Source organism: Alligator sinensis, unplaced genomic scaffold, assembly GCF_000455745.1.
Source record: "Alligator sinensis unplaced genomic scaffold, ASM45574v1 scaffold248_1, whole genome shotgun sequence".
NCBI classification, from domain to species: Eukaryota; Metazoa; Chordata; order Crocodylia; family Alligatoridae; genus Alligator; species Alligator sinensis.
This window is the reverse complement of record NW_005842130.1, coordinates 2,226,361-2,239,626: the sequence shown is the minus strand read 5'-3', so window position 1 is coordinate 2,239,626 and position 13,266 is coordinate 2,226,361.

The following is a 13,266-nucleotide window of genomic DNA, read 5'->3' as shown; positions in this document are numbered from 1 at the left end:
TAGAATTGTAGAAATGTAGGGCTGGAAGAGATCTCAATAGGTCATGTAATCCAGTCCCATGCTCAAAGCAAGATGATCCCTGTCTGAACCATCCTGTCCAAGTGTTTTTTTCCCTACCTGCTCTGAAATGCCTAAGGATGGATATTCTACAACCTCTCTAAGTTGTGACAATAATTAACCATTCAAATAATTTATAATGGGTCACAATGGATTCTCAATTGCTTTTAAGTCTTTAAATCAAGATGATTTACAATTATATTTTAAAATACTTTGTTATGCTGAATTCTTTCATTTATGCTCCAATACACTTTAAAATATGTGACTGCTTGTATTCCATATATGCTATACAAGCTGGTGTCCCAGCACTTGTAAGTTATTTAAGGATATGTTGTCGTGCTGAAGTAGATGGAAAAAAATTATTTACTGAACAAACTATTATAAAGTTATGGAGTTTTTTTTATGAGGTAGGGTTTGAAACACAGTGTTGTTTGCCAATGTAAAGACAAGGAAGTGACATTATCCATGAGTGACCATGCTCATTAACTAATTTTCCAGTTCATAAATTATGATTTATTTCTATTTAACAGGTGAAAAAAAAATCAGCTTTTATGTTTGTCTCAACTGGAGACCTATATTTGTTTAATTATATATCAACTACTGCAACTAACAAAGCCACAAAAAGCCTTCTATATATTAACTTCACCCAGTCCTCTACTATCAGTGCTTTAAACTTCCAGTTAGTTCCAAACAGGCCTTTGCCCATATGGAAAACATTGTCTGGCATGTTCCAAACATGCCTCTCCTGTGACTCTTATCAGTCTTCTTCCTTTGCTACTTAGAGTAAAATTTCCTTGGTTCATTCAGTCTCTTAGGAAATATGATTAGCATTTCTAAAATAATTGTGGGGTGCTTTTTATTACAATTAAGATGTTGTATGGGTTTTTTTTGTTTAATATATTTTAATATTGTTATTAAATTCTAAAATAAAGTACAATAAAAAGAAACCTAATTGTTTCCCTCTTGATTTCAGTGGTGCTACATTCATTTATATCAGCTAAGGAGCTGTCCTATGGAGTTTTCTTTAATTTCTTCTACTGGAGACAGAGACTTATTTTCTTAATTTTAATTTCTAGCACATACATTGGCTCTAGGAGCGTATACATCAATTAAACTATTAAAAAGACAAATGCAACCACATATTAGGTTAGACTGCCCATGTAAATCATCATACTGAATGGACAGAAAACCAGTTTTCTCAGTAACCCTTCATTTTGCCACTTTCTATCCTCCTCAGTCTCTTCATATGCACTCTCCTCCCCTCCAGAATTGGTAGGAGACTGGGCCTTCATTAACTTTTCACATACAAAACTGCCACAAATTTGGTCTACATCATTGATGGTCAGTGTTCTGGCCCTGTGGGCAGGATGAGTGGTGTGGGGCCTGTCCATGGGCGGGATGCAGCCTGGGGTTCAGTGTGCAGGGTTGGTCTAGAGGCATGGTATGGTGTGCTAGCCCAACCCTGCTCACTATCCAGCTGTGGAGCAACTCTGGGAGCTAGCCAGACTCTGAGTGCCAGATCTAGTCGAGTGACCCTGCATACCAGCACAATCCTGCATGCAGGCCTTTGTCATCTGACCTGCAGGGCTTCCCATGGGTCCAGAAATGTAATGTCAGGGGAGCAGTGGCAGTATTAATGGCTATGGCTCTGCACTTCCCACCCCCACTGCCAAATTATTGGACCCATGGGGAGTGCCACAGGCCTTTGCCTGGACTGGCGGTTGAGTACCACTGGTCTAAATCTACTTGAGAAATGCTCTAGATACATTTAGTTCACGTTGGACATTCACAGAGGCTAAACAGATTTCAGCATTTCTCACTGTTGCATGGAATCTTACTAGTACATGATAAGTTCTGTGTTCTGTGATCCGTACCAGCTATGGATTTTTTGGTGATAGTTAAGATAATAACTTTGAATTTTAAATCTCTTGATGGTTTGAGTTTAAGCTGTCTGAGTTACTCAGTCTACTTACTTTGACCCCCCCAGGGGTTTTGCAGGAACCAAGAGAGATTTGGGGAGCCTCTTCCACCAGAATCAATACCTAATATAAATTAGAACAGGGTGGTTAATACTTACATGCAAATGGTATATGAATGGTAAGACAATAGAAGTAAAGCATTTCAAACCCAATAATGAAATATTCATTTTTTTTACAGAAGTTTTTATATTTGAAGTAGAAAAAGATTAGTCTTAAATATGCTAAGGCCAAAATACCAAATAAACAAAATTTATGTGGGTTAGCAGCAAAATCTTACTACGATAGGTTTAGGCTCAATTCCTTTGTCAAATTACCTTCTTTCTCACTTTGTAGATTCTCAGTGCAGAGTTGTTTCTGTCAAGTTTCAACTCTTCTGGATGCATCCACACATGCAATTAGCATGACACAATAAACTCCAGTGCAGTTTGTGCCAGAGTTTATTTCTGGGCGCAGCATGTATACGTGTGTTTGGGACTGTAGCGCACTGAGCCAAGGCAGTGCAGCCCCAGCTGACAGAGGGTCTGGGGGTCAGCCTGCCAGGCCAGAGCTGCTCCCCCCAAGCTCAGTGTGCTGCGGAGGGGCTGGCTGGGGTAGTCACCTGGGGATGCTACAGTTCAAGGCTAGTCAGCAGGCAGCTGCCACACTGTAATACTCTTGTGCATCAGCTAGCCCCATCACCTTTTCCACATGGGTTGCAACAGGGTAAGTAACTCTGCCATAGGATAGTACTTGTGTCTGGTAGTACTAAGCTATGGCAGAGTTAATTAGTTTACTCCAGCCCAATAGCTCTGCATGTATAGACAGAGATGCTTTACTGTGGAGCTAATTAGGCAACTGCAGTAAGTGGTTCTTATAGATGCCCCCTCTAAATGTAAATGTACTGCAATTTTTACTCCAGTGAACAGTCATTTTTAGTGCAGAAGTCTGTTAAACAGTACTCCCCACTGTTTCTTCCCCCTCACCCCTCTCCTGCCATCCCAGCTACCCACCCTGGAAGAGTAGATCCAATCTTTTACCTGGGCTAGTAAAAACTTTTAAATCATTTCCATGTCTTCTCTTTGAGTCAGCATTTGAGATCTTTCCAGAAAAGTTACCACAGACAGAATTTGTGTGCATGCATGTTTCTAAATGGCAGTTTTTAGCTCTCTAATTGTCCATTTTGGGCTCTGGCTTTATACACTATGACAGGATTTATCAGTGCACATAGACCGAGACTGTGCAGCAGGACTATACACTGAGTACCCACCCAGTACCCACCACCATGCATGCACATCTGAGTCTTAAGTCTCTCAGAAAGATGGCTGGGGGACTTCCGTGTTTTAGTCTCAAGAGCTGAGGTGCTTACTTGTACAGGAAACAGGATTCTCAAGCTTTAGGTCTTTATAACCCCAGGTGTTATATGGACAAAACTATACAGGCAAAACTGCCTGCAAATACACCACTAACTCCAACAAATACCAAAGCATGACCTGGACTCCTGCAATAAATCAGGATCGGTGTCTGTCTGATCCCTTGCAGATTGATTTCTATAGTTTACATGTATGGGGTACCTCTGCAAGCACAGGAAGGTACACTACAGAGACAGGTAGAGAGCATCTTAGATTTTACCTTGCCTCAGACGCTACCCCTGAATGGTTTGACAGGGATGTTTGGAGCTTGACCTTCCAAGATAACTCCTTTGCTATAGATGTGAACCATTGCAATTTGATTTGGGGCATCTGTAATGCTGTTTTTCAGAAAATAAATAGGGGAGGAGCCCAAATATCAGGCTAAGGTAACTCCTGCAACTTGAAAACAAATGCAAACATTCTGTATCTTTTTCTACAGGCCTAATTATTTACTTTAGGGATGCCAAAGATACTGCCCATGGGTCAGAGCTGGCCAGCAGAGCCATTTCACTTGGTGTGTGGGGCTTCTGGAGGGGCCAGCAATTTAGGGGTGGGGTAAGCCAGGGCAAGGCCTGCCACCAAATTTCTGGGGGATGGAGCCTCACTGGAGATGCATGTTGTTGTGGGGGGGAGAGAGGGGCAAGTGACAACTGCCACTCACCCCACTACCAACACCAAGTCTGAATTCATCCAGTGAGGAGCTCTGTGGTCTACATCTGGCCTGGAGAGGAGTTGAATTTGATACCCCTGCTTTAGTTGGTTTCTCTCTGGTGTGGTTCCTTCCAAGCTACTGTAAGAGAAGGAAGGAAAACCACTGCATGGATCCTTATGTCCCCAGAAAAGGGTCTTCCCTGCACAGTTGCATATCTTTTCTTCTCTCACATTTTATAAAGGTAACCCTGGCTGAAATTATGGATTGGGTTTGCCTCTTGGCTGCATCAAGTTTCATTATCTGAAGAGTCACCATCACACCAGGGTTATTTCCTTTTTCTGGGTGGTTTTAAATCCTTTTGGTAAAAAGTGCCAAAACTTGTCTTTTGAAGCCTGTTGTTGGTTTCCACTGAATGTTAAATGCCCTTCCACACAGTTTGAAAGTGCTCTTAATTGAGCTGCCCAGTACAATAAGCTCAGAACTGCTGAGCCATCTTCTAGATCCACAGTCTTTTTGCTTACTTCTGGGAACCGATTGTTTCACACAAATTTAATGCTTCCTGTTAAATGTCTCGTAGGGTACTTTTTGATATCTCAACTGATAGGGTCTCAAGCAGGGATTTAACTTTTGGTAATCTAATCTTTCTTTTCAATCACTTCAATTTGGTATGAACAAGCCAGATATAAAGTTTCTAAACCAGTGCATCATTCTTGACATAATGAAAAGAAAACATAGATTGAAGTGAGAAGTACCCATTCTTAAATATTGTTTAGACAATACAAACTCATATGTATCTTGTAGCTGTTTAATCAGGGATCCTACCAGCCCAATGTGTAAAATTTTAAATTTAGCGTGATTAATTTTATAGCCTTCTATTTCACTGAATCCATTAATTTCCTTCACAGTGGGCATGTCTACATGTTCATGAATGCACAGTGGTTACTGCACATTTAATTTAGTACTTGGAATTACTGTGCAGTATTGCCAGCTAACACTTTTTTAGTGATGCTACTGCGCAGTAGCCTAATAATACTGTGCAGTAGCATATTGGCACTGTTGGTGCTGTGACGTGTTACTATACAGTATTATTAAACTACTGCACAATCAGCATCTCATGTAGATGTGCCCAGTGTTCTTCATAGACTGTACTGGGTTGACTATTAGTACCAGCATCTTCTGCATAAAGTCCACTTTTATATTCTGTTTTATTCATTGTAACTCTATCATGTTACTAACATACAGGTTTCCCTTGCTTTATGCTGTACATGTGTTCCTGGAAAACGGCACATAACTCAAATTTGCATGAAGGGAACCCACTTTACAATGTAAGAAATAGGGATACTTTCCAAGCCCTCAAGTGTACTGACTCCCAGACCCATTTCTACCACTTTTACAAGACAATTTTGGTACTCACCAACAGCAGACAGTACGCATATGCACAGGGCACTATCATAATGGGGATGGCAACTACATAAACACGTGTCGCAGACAATGAGCAAGGAGCACAGATCCACATAAGAGACTATATTTTGGTGTGCGTCACTCTCACAATGCACCACACAAAGTGTCTGACTGTGGGCTTCCACCACACTGATCGCATAAGAGTGAATTTACCTCACATATAATGAATTTTTGGTATAAAAAGGGTTATTGCGTAAGAGTGAATTCTCACATGCAGACCCGCACAAAGTGAAGGGAACCTGTATCTTTATGCCTGGGTAATGAAGAAGGCAAACAACAAGTAGAACAGAAGACACTTTGCCTGGTTCCTCTTACTAACTGAAAACTTGAGGTGTTCATTTATTCTTATCCTAGATAAAGGAGACACGAGATACATTTATCCAAATTTTCCAGTTGACTCCAAAACCAATCCCCTACAGTAATATTTGTAGAAGTAGCCATTCTATTTTATAAAAAGCATTCAAGGATTGATGTGTTTTACTCTGTATATCATAAACCATGAATGGCACGTGCCCACGGTGGCTGGGAGGGCACGGCTGTGCTGATGCTGCCGGGAGCACGGCAGTGGCAGCGGGAGCCCAGCGGCGGTAAGTGCAGAGCTCCCACAGATGGCACCGGCACTGTTGGTGGTTGAGGGGGTGGTGAGTGCCAACCAGGGGTCGGCGTCCACTCACAGGTTCTGCCGGCAGTATAGGCAGCGGCCAGGGGCGATCATGGACTGCCTGCAAACAGTGGCGAGTGGTGACCACCTGCAAGGCACCTTTTTGCAGGGGGTGCATTGCTATGCTCAGACAGTGCACATGCACCTGTGTACACCCCCTACATGTCGCCCTGTCATAAAATACTTCCAAGATTTGCCAGACACTATCATCCATTTTTATGGATGAAGCCTGGTTTATCAAGGCATACTGTCTCAGGGAAAAGTTTTCTGCTCTTTTGGCAAGAGCCATTAGATGTATTTTCAAATCTGCCCTGAGAAGTCAGACTGGACTCTGGGAACCACACAGCAGCTTGTTTTTTGTGCTTTAATATTGCTATTATATCTGTCTCCTTTGTTGCAAGAAGAAATTCCCTAGCATGCTAAAAAAAAATCATTCAAGAGAGTAGTTTACTGTAGTGATTTCTCATGTCATGTTATAAAACTCAGCTGACAACGTACTTGACCTGTGAAGCTTTTTGTATCGACATTGATTTAATCGTCACTGTGAGTTCAGTGACCACTCTGGGCCCCTGATTCCAACTGGGACCTTTCTATACACTGCATTATAAAGACAAAAATTATTATGTTGATCCTCAGCAGCAGCAGCCTGGAGTATTTGTGAGATCCTGCCTAGCCCTTAGCTCTTGCGCAAGGTGGCCCCATCATGATGCACCAAATTCCTTTCTCTCTTTCTCACATCAACCAGACTGTCAACCAGTGTGTTTCACTGTTTCAGTCACATCCAGAGGAGTCCAAGCTTTGCATTGCATTTAAGTTGTACAGAAAACAATTAATATTATCTAAGTATAACCAACCCACATGTAACTCTCCAGATTTTCCACACTCCTAATAATGCCTAGTGCAAAGAACTGCAGTGTGGTGGGCCCTCTGCACCCTCTTTATCATCTAAACAAAGTGAACAAGGATAAAAAGGTAAGTGGCTCCAATATACATTGTTTTTTACTGTTCGGTTATGGAGCTCATTTTTCCAAAGACAGGCTATTCATAATGGCAATTCTCAAAGAAGCATAGTTCCCATAATAAATAGGCTTTTAAAAAACTGATCCAAGACTTTGCATTCCTTGCCTATTATCAGTAAAAAAGATTTCTAAATAAAAGTAAAAATGAACAAATATATCATTAATCTGTTTCTTTTTTTTTCATCACAGGGCTGTTTTTATTGTCTACAAGAGGAGCTACATTTCTTTCTTTAATGGTCAGTGAGTTAATTTGCCTGTTGCCCAGGCTCCTCACTTTCAGTTTGTGGCTTTTTTCCAAAATTGTCTTCCCAAGGGACAAGTCTTTAAAAATCTATCTTGGCTTCAAATTCTAACTTTATCAGACCATAGGATATTTGGGTCTACATTTTAATCACAAAACAGTTGGGAATACTTGAAAAACCTTTTTTTTTCATTTGTATGGGTAAATAAAAACAAAAATCAAACTTGCTTTACAGCATACCATTTCTCATGCATACAAAGTAGTGAGCTGGTTTCTCAGTTTCTATTTGACTCAGCAGCTCCCTCTGATTCTGCTTTTTAAGGTATTTTAAAGTAATGATTTACTCTCTCACAAAAGTAGTTAGATTTTGTGCAATGCAGTTTTCCCTTAGTGGTCTTAAAAATCAAGGTTTCGCCCTAAGAAGCAGAAATTTCAGTCTTGATCACAGCTGTTCTATATAGCTGGTGGCTAATGAACAACCAGTTTCCCACTTTCATTCCTTGCTTTTTTCCAAAACTGTTTTCCCAGGGGTTGATTCCCAAACTACTTGTTTTGGCATTGAACTCTCAATTTATCAGGGTATAGGATTGTGATAATAGACACCTTTTGCTTTCTAAGAAAAATGACGATGTGGAAATGATGAGTTCATATGGCTTGGATTAAGTTCTGCTTTGGAACTCAGTTCCTGGTTTTGAACAATTTAAATTTGTTCACGGGTCCTCTGCTGTCAATTGCAAGTTTAAATGTTTTTCAGATTGTGCTTTGGGAGAAGTGCAAAAAGTAAGGTCATGCAATCATATGAGTTTTAGCATGTTGCCCTGCCAATGTACCTTCACCCAGTTCTGAAAAGACACATTTTCTGGCTGAAAGGTTAGTTCACTCTCAGTTTAGGTATTAAATGTGTCCCTTTAGTATCAAAGACTAAACCAAAGATTTGCTATCAAATTCAGAGACCTAAAACAAAGAAATGCAGGAAGACTGAGGGCTAAATCTGAAGACCCCCACCCACCCCAAAACTTAAAACAGAATCTGGGTCCAGCAGGACTCTGGGCACTGTGTCAAAAACTGGTTTAAAAAACAACAACAAACAAACCAACTCTGCCACTTCAGCAGTTACCTAATCATAGAGGTGCCTTAACTTACTAAAGGCTTCCTGTTTGACCTGAACATTTCCTCAATGCCTTCTAGGTCTGCTTCTGAGCCTGCACAGAACTGCTCTAGCCTAAAAATCAAGTTGACTATGTTGCATCTAAGTGCCATTAGGATCCAGAAATCAAGCAGAGCAAAGCCTAGGTCCTCTCTGACATACGATGTAGTAGGCAAGCTCAGAGTAAGCTTAACAAACCCCAACAAGATCAGGCCCCCGCACAATATGCAGTTATATAGCTTTTTTATAACGCTTAAAGAGGAGGAAGTGGTTGTAGGGCCAATGTCTAGTTTTTATATGGTAACTTGGTGATTACAGCACTCATCCAGGAGATGGGAAGCCTGGGATCAAGTCCCTTGACAGTGTAATAAGGGTCAAAACCATATTTCCCACCTCTCAGCACAGTGCCTTTAAGACCAGGCTATTGGCTAGTCCAGGTAAGGGATAGGACTCAGCTTGCTGCACAGTGGTACAGCTTCAGTAGGGAGTGCTAAATTCATAGTGTTGGGAAGAGTGGGTGTGAGAGGGACCATGACTGTAGTCTAGTAGTTTGGGCACTTGCGTAGGAGAACTGAGTCTTGGGTTCTAGCCCTTGTGCGCAGCACTGACTATGCACTGTTATGCAAAACCACCTTTACACAAAACTCAGAAATACTTCTGAGATTATGAAATGGAAGCCATGTTCCCCCTCCCCAGCTGAACACCCCAATCTCTGTGATACAGAATCAGGTTCCTTCTTGTGCCCTCTTTCATACTAAGAGTCTTGCATTCTTGGCTGCACAATAGACTAGCTTCAACAAGGGGAAGGAGATTGTGATCCCACTCACCCTAACCTATAATTCAGTGCCTAGAACATTCTCCTTGGAGTTGAGAAATGTGGGTTTGAAACTTCTCAAAGTTTGAGAAATGCCTGTAGGCCAGATCTCCCACATCCTGGGCCAGGTCTCTAACCATCAGGCTACTATAATAAAAGGCTGGTGCCACCATCTCTTCCTCCTCGTGCCTTACTACAAAAGAAATCAGTGAACTCTGCTCTGGTGTTTCAAAAAATTGATGTCGGTGCCTACCTTCCAGAGGGGGTTCCTGTGTACTGAATCCTGAGTGGATGGAGGTACCTGCTTGCAGCCCTGAGTCAAGCACCTGAGCTCTAGAGTAGCAGTTGGATTTCAGATGAACACCTGTGTTTCACATTTCCTATTGGTTAGCTCTAGGCATCTCCCCACTTTGCCTGGGTGGTGGGAGGGTTGGTAATCGACTGCCTTTCCATGACACTTCTCTCTCCCTATGAAGTGAGTAGGCAGCCTGTAACTCCATATAGATTGTAACTCATATTTCCATTTCACACTGGAGGACAGGCACCTAAAAGGTGTGCAGCAGCACTTGCCAGGCGACTAAGCTACCAAGGCAACCTTCCTTTGGACAATCCATTCCTCTTAGGTAGGAGATAGTTACTGTCCAGGGTGTTTGTATGTGAACAGAGGACAGTCATTATTTAAAGATTTTTTGTTGTCATGTCTGTGCTGCCACCTTTTACAGTGTCAGCTCAACCAAGAGGTGAAAAGATAGTGGGAAAGGGAAAGGACTGTGAATACAGAATGGGATCAGTGGCTTTGTGCAGAGACCTACAGAACAAGGGTAGACCCAGGGGGGTTGCACTGGTGCACTTGCACCCCGCTTTGATTCCACCTCTACCTAGAGTTTAAAACCAACTGCCTGGCAGTGGTAGCAGCAGTGCTGAGGGAGTCAACTGACTTCATGCCTCATTGTAATCTACTTGATTCCTTCTAAACTCTTCATTCCCCAAGTGTTACCAATCCTCTCTCCTTTTTAATAGTCTTGATGTTCCATCAGTCAAGCTGCCTTTTGTTCTACAATTTGTCTGTTAGCTGCCCCTCCTAATGAAGCTCCTATTTCACAGCCCTGCAGTGTGTTTATTCTAATGAAGTTATATTTGTTTTTGCTTCAAATTTAAACTGAATAATACAACCCTAGGTCCATAGCATATTATTAAAGCTTCTGGTTTTTAATTTTAACTGGAGACAAATGTGTGATATTTTATATGTGATGATGATGCACCCCACCATCTGCACCTCCCTTTTCAAAATTGTAGCTTCCCCCCATGCTACAGTGTTGATAACCACACACAGAATTGCTAAATTGCACAGGCAGGTTTCAACAGATGGTCCCAGTCTTTCAAAACAACAATGTTAAATCCCTGTATTTTAAAAATACCACCTGCAACATTCCCCTTATGCTGATGTTCCCATGTTTTACCTGTAATTGTATTCTAATACTTTGAATCTATTTTTTCTTAGTTTTTGCCAGCAGGTGTCAGCATGCCAAGGTTTCATAGGTTTAAAAGCAGCACAGATGAGTTTACATAGATTTACCACCTTAGTTATTCCTCCTTGAAAATTTCCTGTCTGTTGATTTACTTCTTGTTTTATCTTTTTATTTTGGTGTGCGCTTGTTTCTTAATCCTGATATCACCCTTCCTCCATTTCTTCTCTCATTTCAGAAATTGCACATACTTCTACAAACAAGTTGTTCTATTAGCACAGTACTTTGAGTAGGCTTTTGAGACTCACTGGGAAGACACTGCCAGAAACCACTGACATAAGATTGACATAATTTCTGAAACTAGCATATTTAAAGGAGTGTTGGACAAATAACAACTTTCAGCCTTCATTTCTTTTTTTGAAATGTGTTGACATCCAAAATATTATTTCCGCACGTCTAACTGCACCAACACAATACTGTGTATCTTCCTAAAAGTCAAGTGGTGCATTATTAGTAAAAGGTATTACAACTATGTAGACATTTAACTGCAAACCATATAAACTTTTTTTACAAAAAACCAAAAATGTTGTGATTGTTACGCTATTATCAGAGGCCTTTGATGCAGAAAATCATACAAGGCAGCTGAAGAACAAAAACCATTGTTCAGTACTGATGTCAGCAAGTGGTTCTCAACCTTTTTAGACTCGAGGGTCCCCTCCTTAGACTCAAGGCACCCCTCAGAAAATGTCAGCTCTTGGTTTTCACTCAGTTCTTGACTACAAAAAACAATACTAGAGCCATTTTCCTGTTGCAAAGAACTTGGAAAGACCACAACAGGGCAGGATGTTTTGAATACTCCAGATTCCTATTTGTACTCTCTCGGTATATCTCAGGAATCATGCTTGCCCAATTAGCAGTGCTAACATTGTGTGGCCTCCTGGGGCACTCTTGAAAGGATCTCAAGGCACCCCAGGGTACCAATGCATTCTGGCTGAGAATCACCTGCCTAGAGCAAGACCTAAGAATCATCTGCCTAGACCAAGATGGCAGGTATGAGCCAGCGTTAGTTATGTGGTGATCCCTTCACAGCTCTGTTGCTGGATTCAAGGGGTGAGACTAGGCTTCCCATTCAAAGGATTACTACTGGCAGTAGAGGCAGTGGTTCTGAGTCCTCCTAGAGGCACAAATGAGGACAGCACTTAAAAACCAATCCTATGCAGTCTCTCAGTGAAGGGGGGGGTGTTCATTATAACATCCTCTCCTTGGTTTTAACATGACGGATGGAGGACAAGGCTGAAGTTAGTTCCTTATTCCCAGGGTTTGGATTACAGGGGAGCTTGGGGGGGGGGCGGTAGGGGGCTGAGCCCCTCCGTAAGAGGCAAAGACCCCCCATAAGACTTGAAAATCATAATCTGGGGGGTTTCAGATTTTGTTAGAGCATCCTGATGGGCAGCCCAATTTTTGTTTTTTGCAAGAGTCAAAGTGTAATTCAAACCCTGCTTATTCCCAGTTCCTTATTCCTGGTTCCCAGTTCTTTAGTTTGGGATCCTGGTTCCTTTTCCAAAGCAAATCTTTACACAGTGAAAGGTTGTTTCCCAATGAGATGTGCTACAGAGGTAATCAGAAATGGGTATTTATGAATGAAAATGGAAAACAAAACAATATCGTGGACCAGGTACATGGCCTCGAACCAGAGGCTAGGATTAGGCTGGGATTGTGGGGCAAAAAGCTCTTCAGGTGAACCAGGAACAAGGAACTGGGGATAAGGAACTGAAATAAGGAACTGGCCTTAGGGGAGGGCAAACTGGGTGACCGCTTGGGGCCCCACACTTTAGGGGGCTCCAATTTTTTGGGGGGGGATGTCGTTTTTGCAAGGAAGTGGCTCTATTTGCATTTTAACGATTGACTATTTATCTAATTCCCCCCCAAGAATATTAAAAAGATCCACAATACACCTGTGGTGGCTTGGATATTTACCTGGTACATAGCCTTAAGGGGCCCCAAATGACTCTCTTGCCCAGGGCCCCAACAGCCCTAAGGCCACCACTTCTGGCAATAAGGAACTGAGACTGGGGAAGCAATTTCTGCCTCATGGATGGAGGTCAGTCCACAGCCAAGGTGACACCGCCCGCAGGTTGGGGACAGGGAAGGGGAGGAGGAGGTGGGTCAACCCATCCCCAAATCAGCAGGAGCAGTGTCCCAGGATAACCTGCGGGTCTCGCCGCCCCAGCGCTGGGAGCGGGCGGGGGCCGGGGCGGAGGCGCCCCCTCAGGGGCAGTGCGGGCGGCAGGTGCTGCCCCTGGGCGGGGCGGGGGGCGGGCCGGGAAGGTGCAAGGAGGGGGATGCACCTGGCCAGCCCCGCAGCTCTTCCCCCTCCAGCA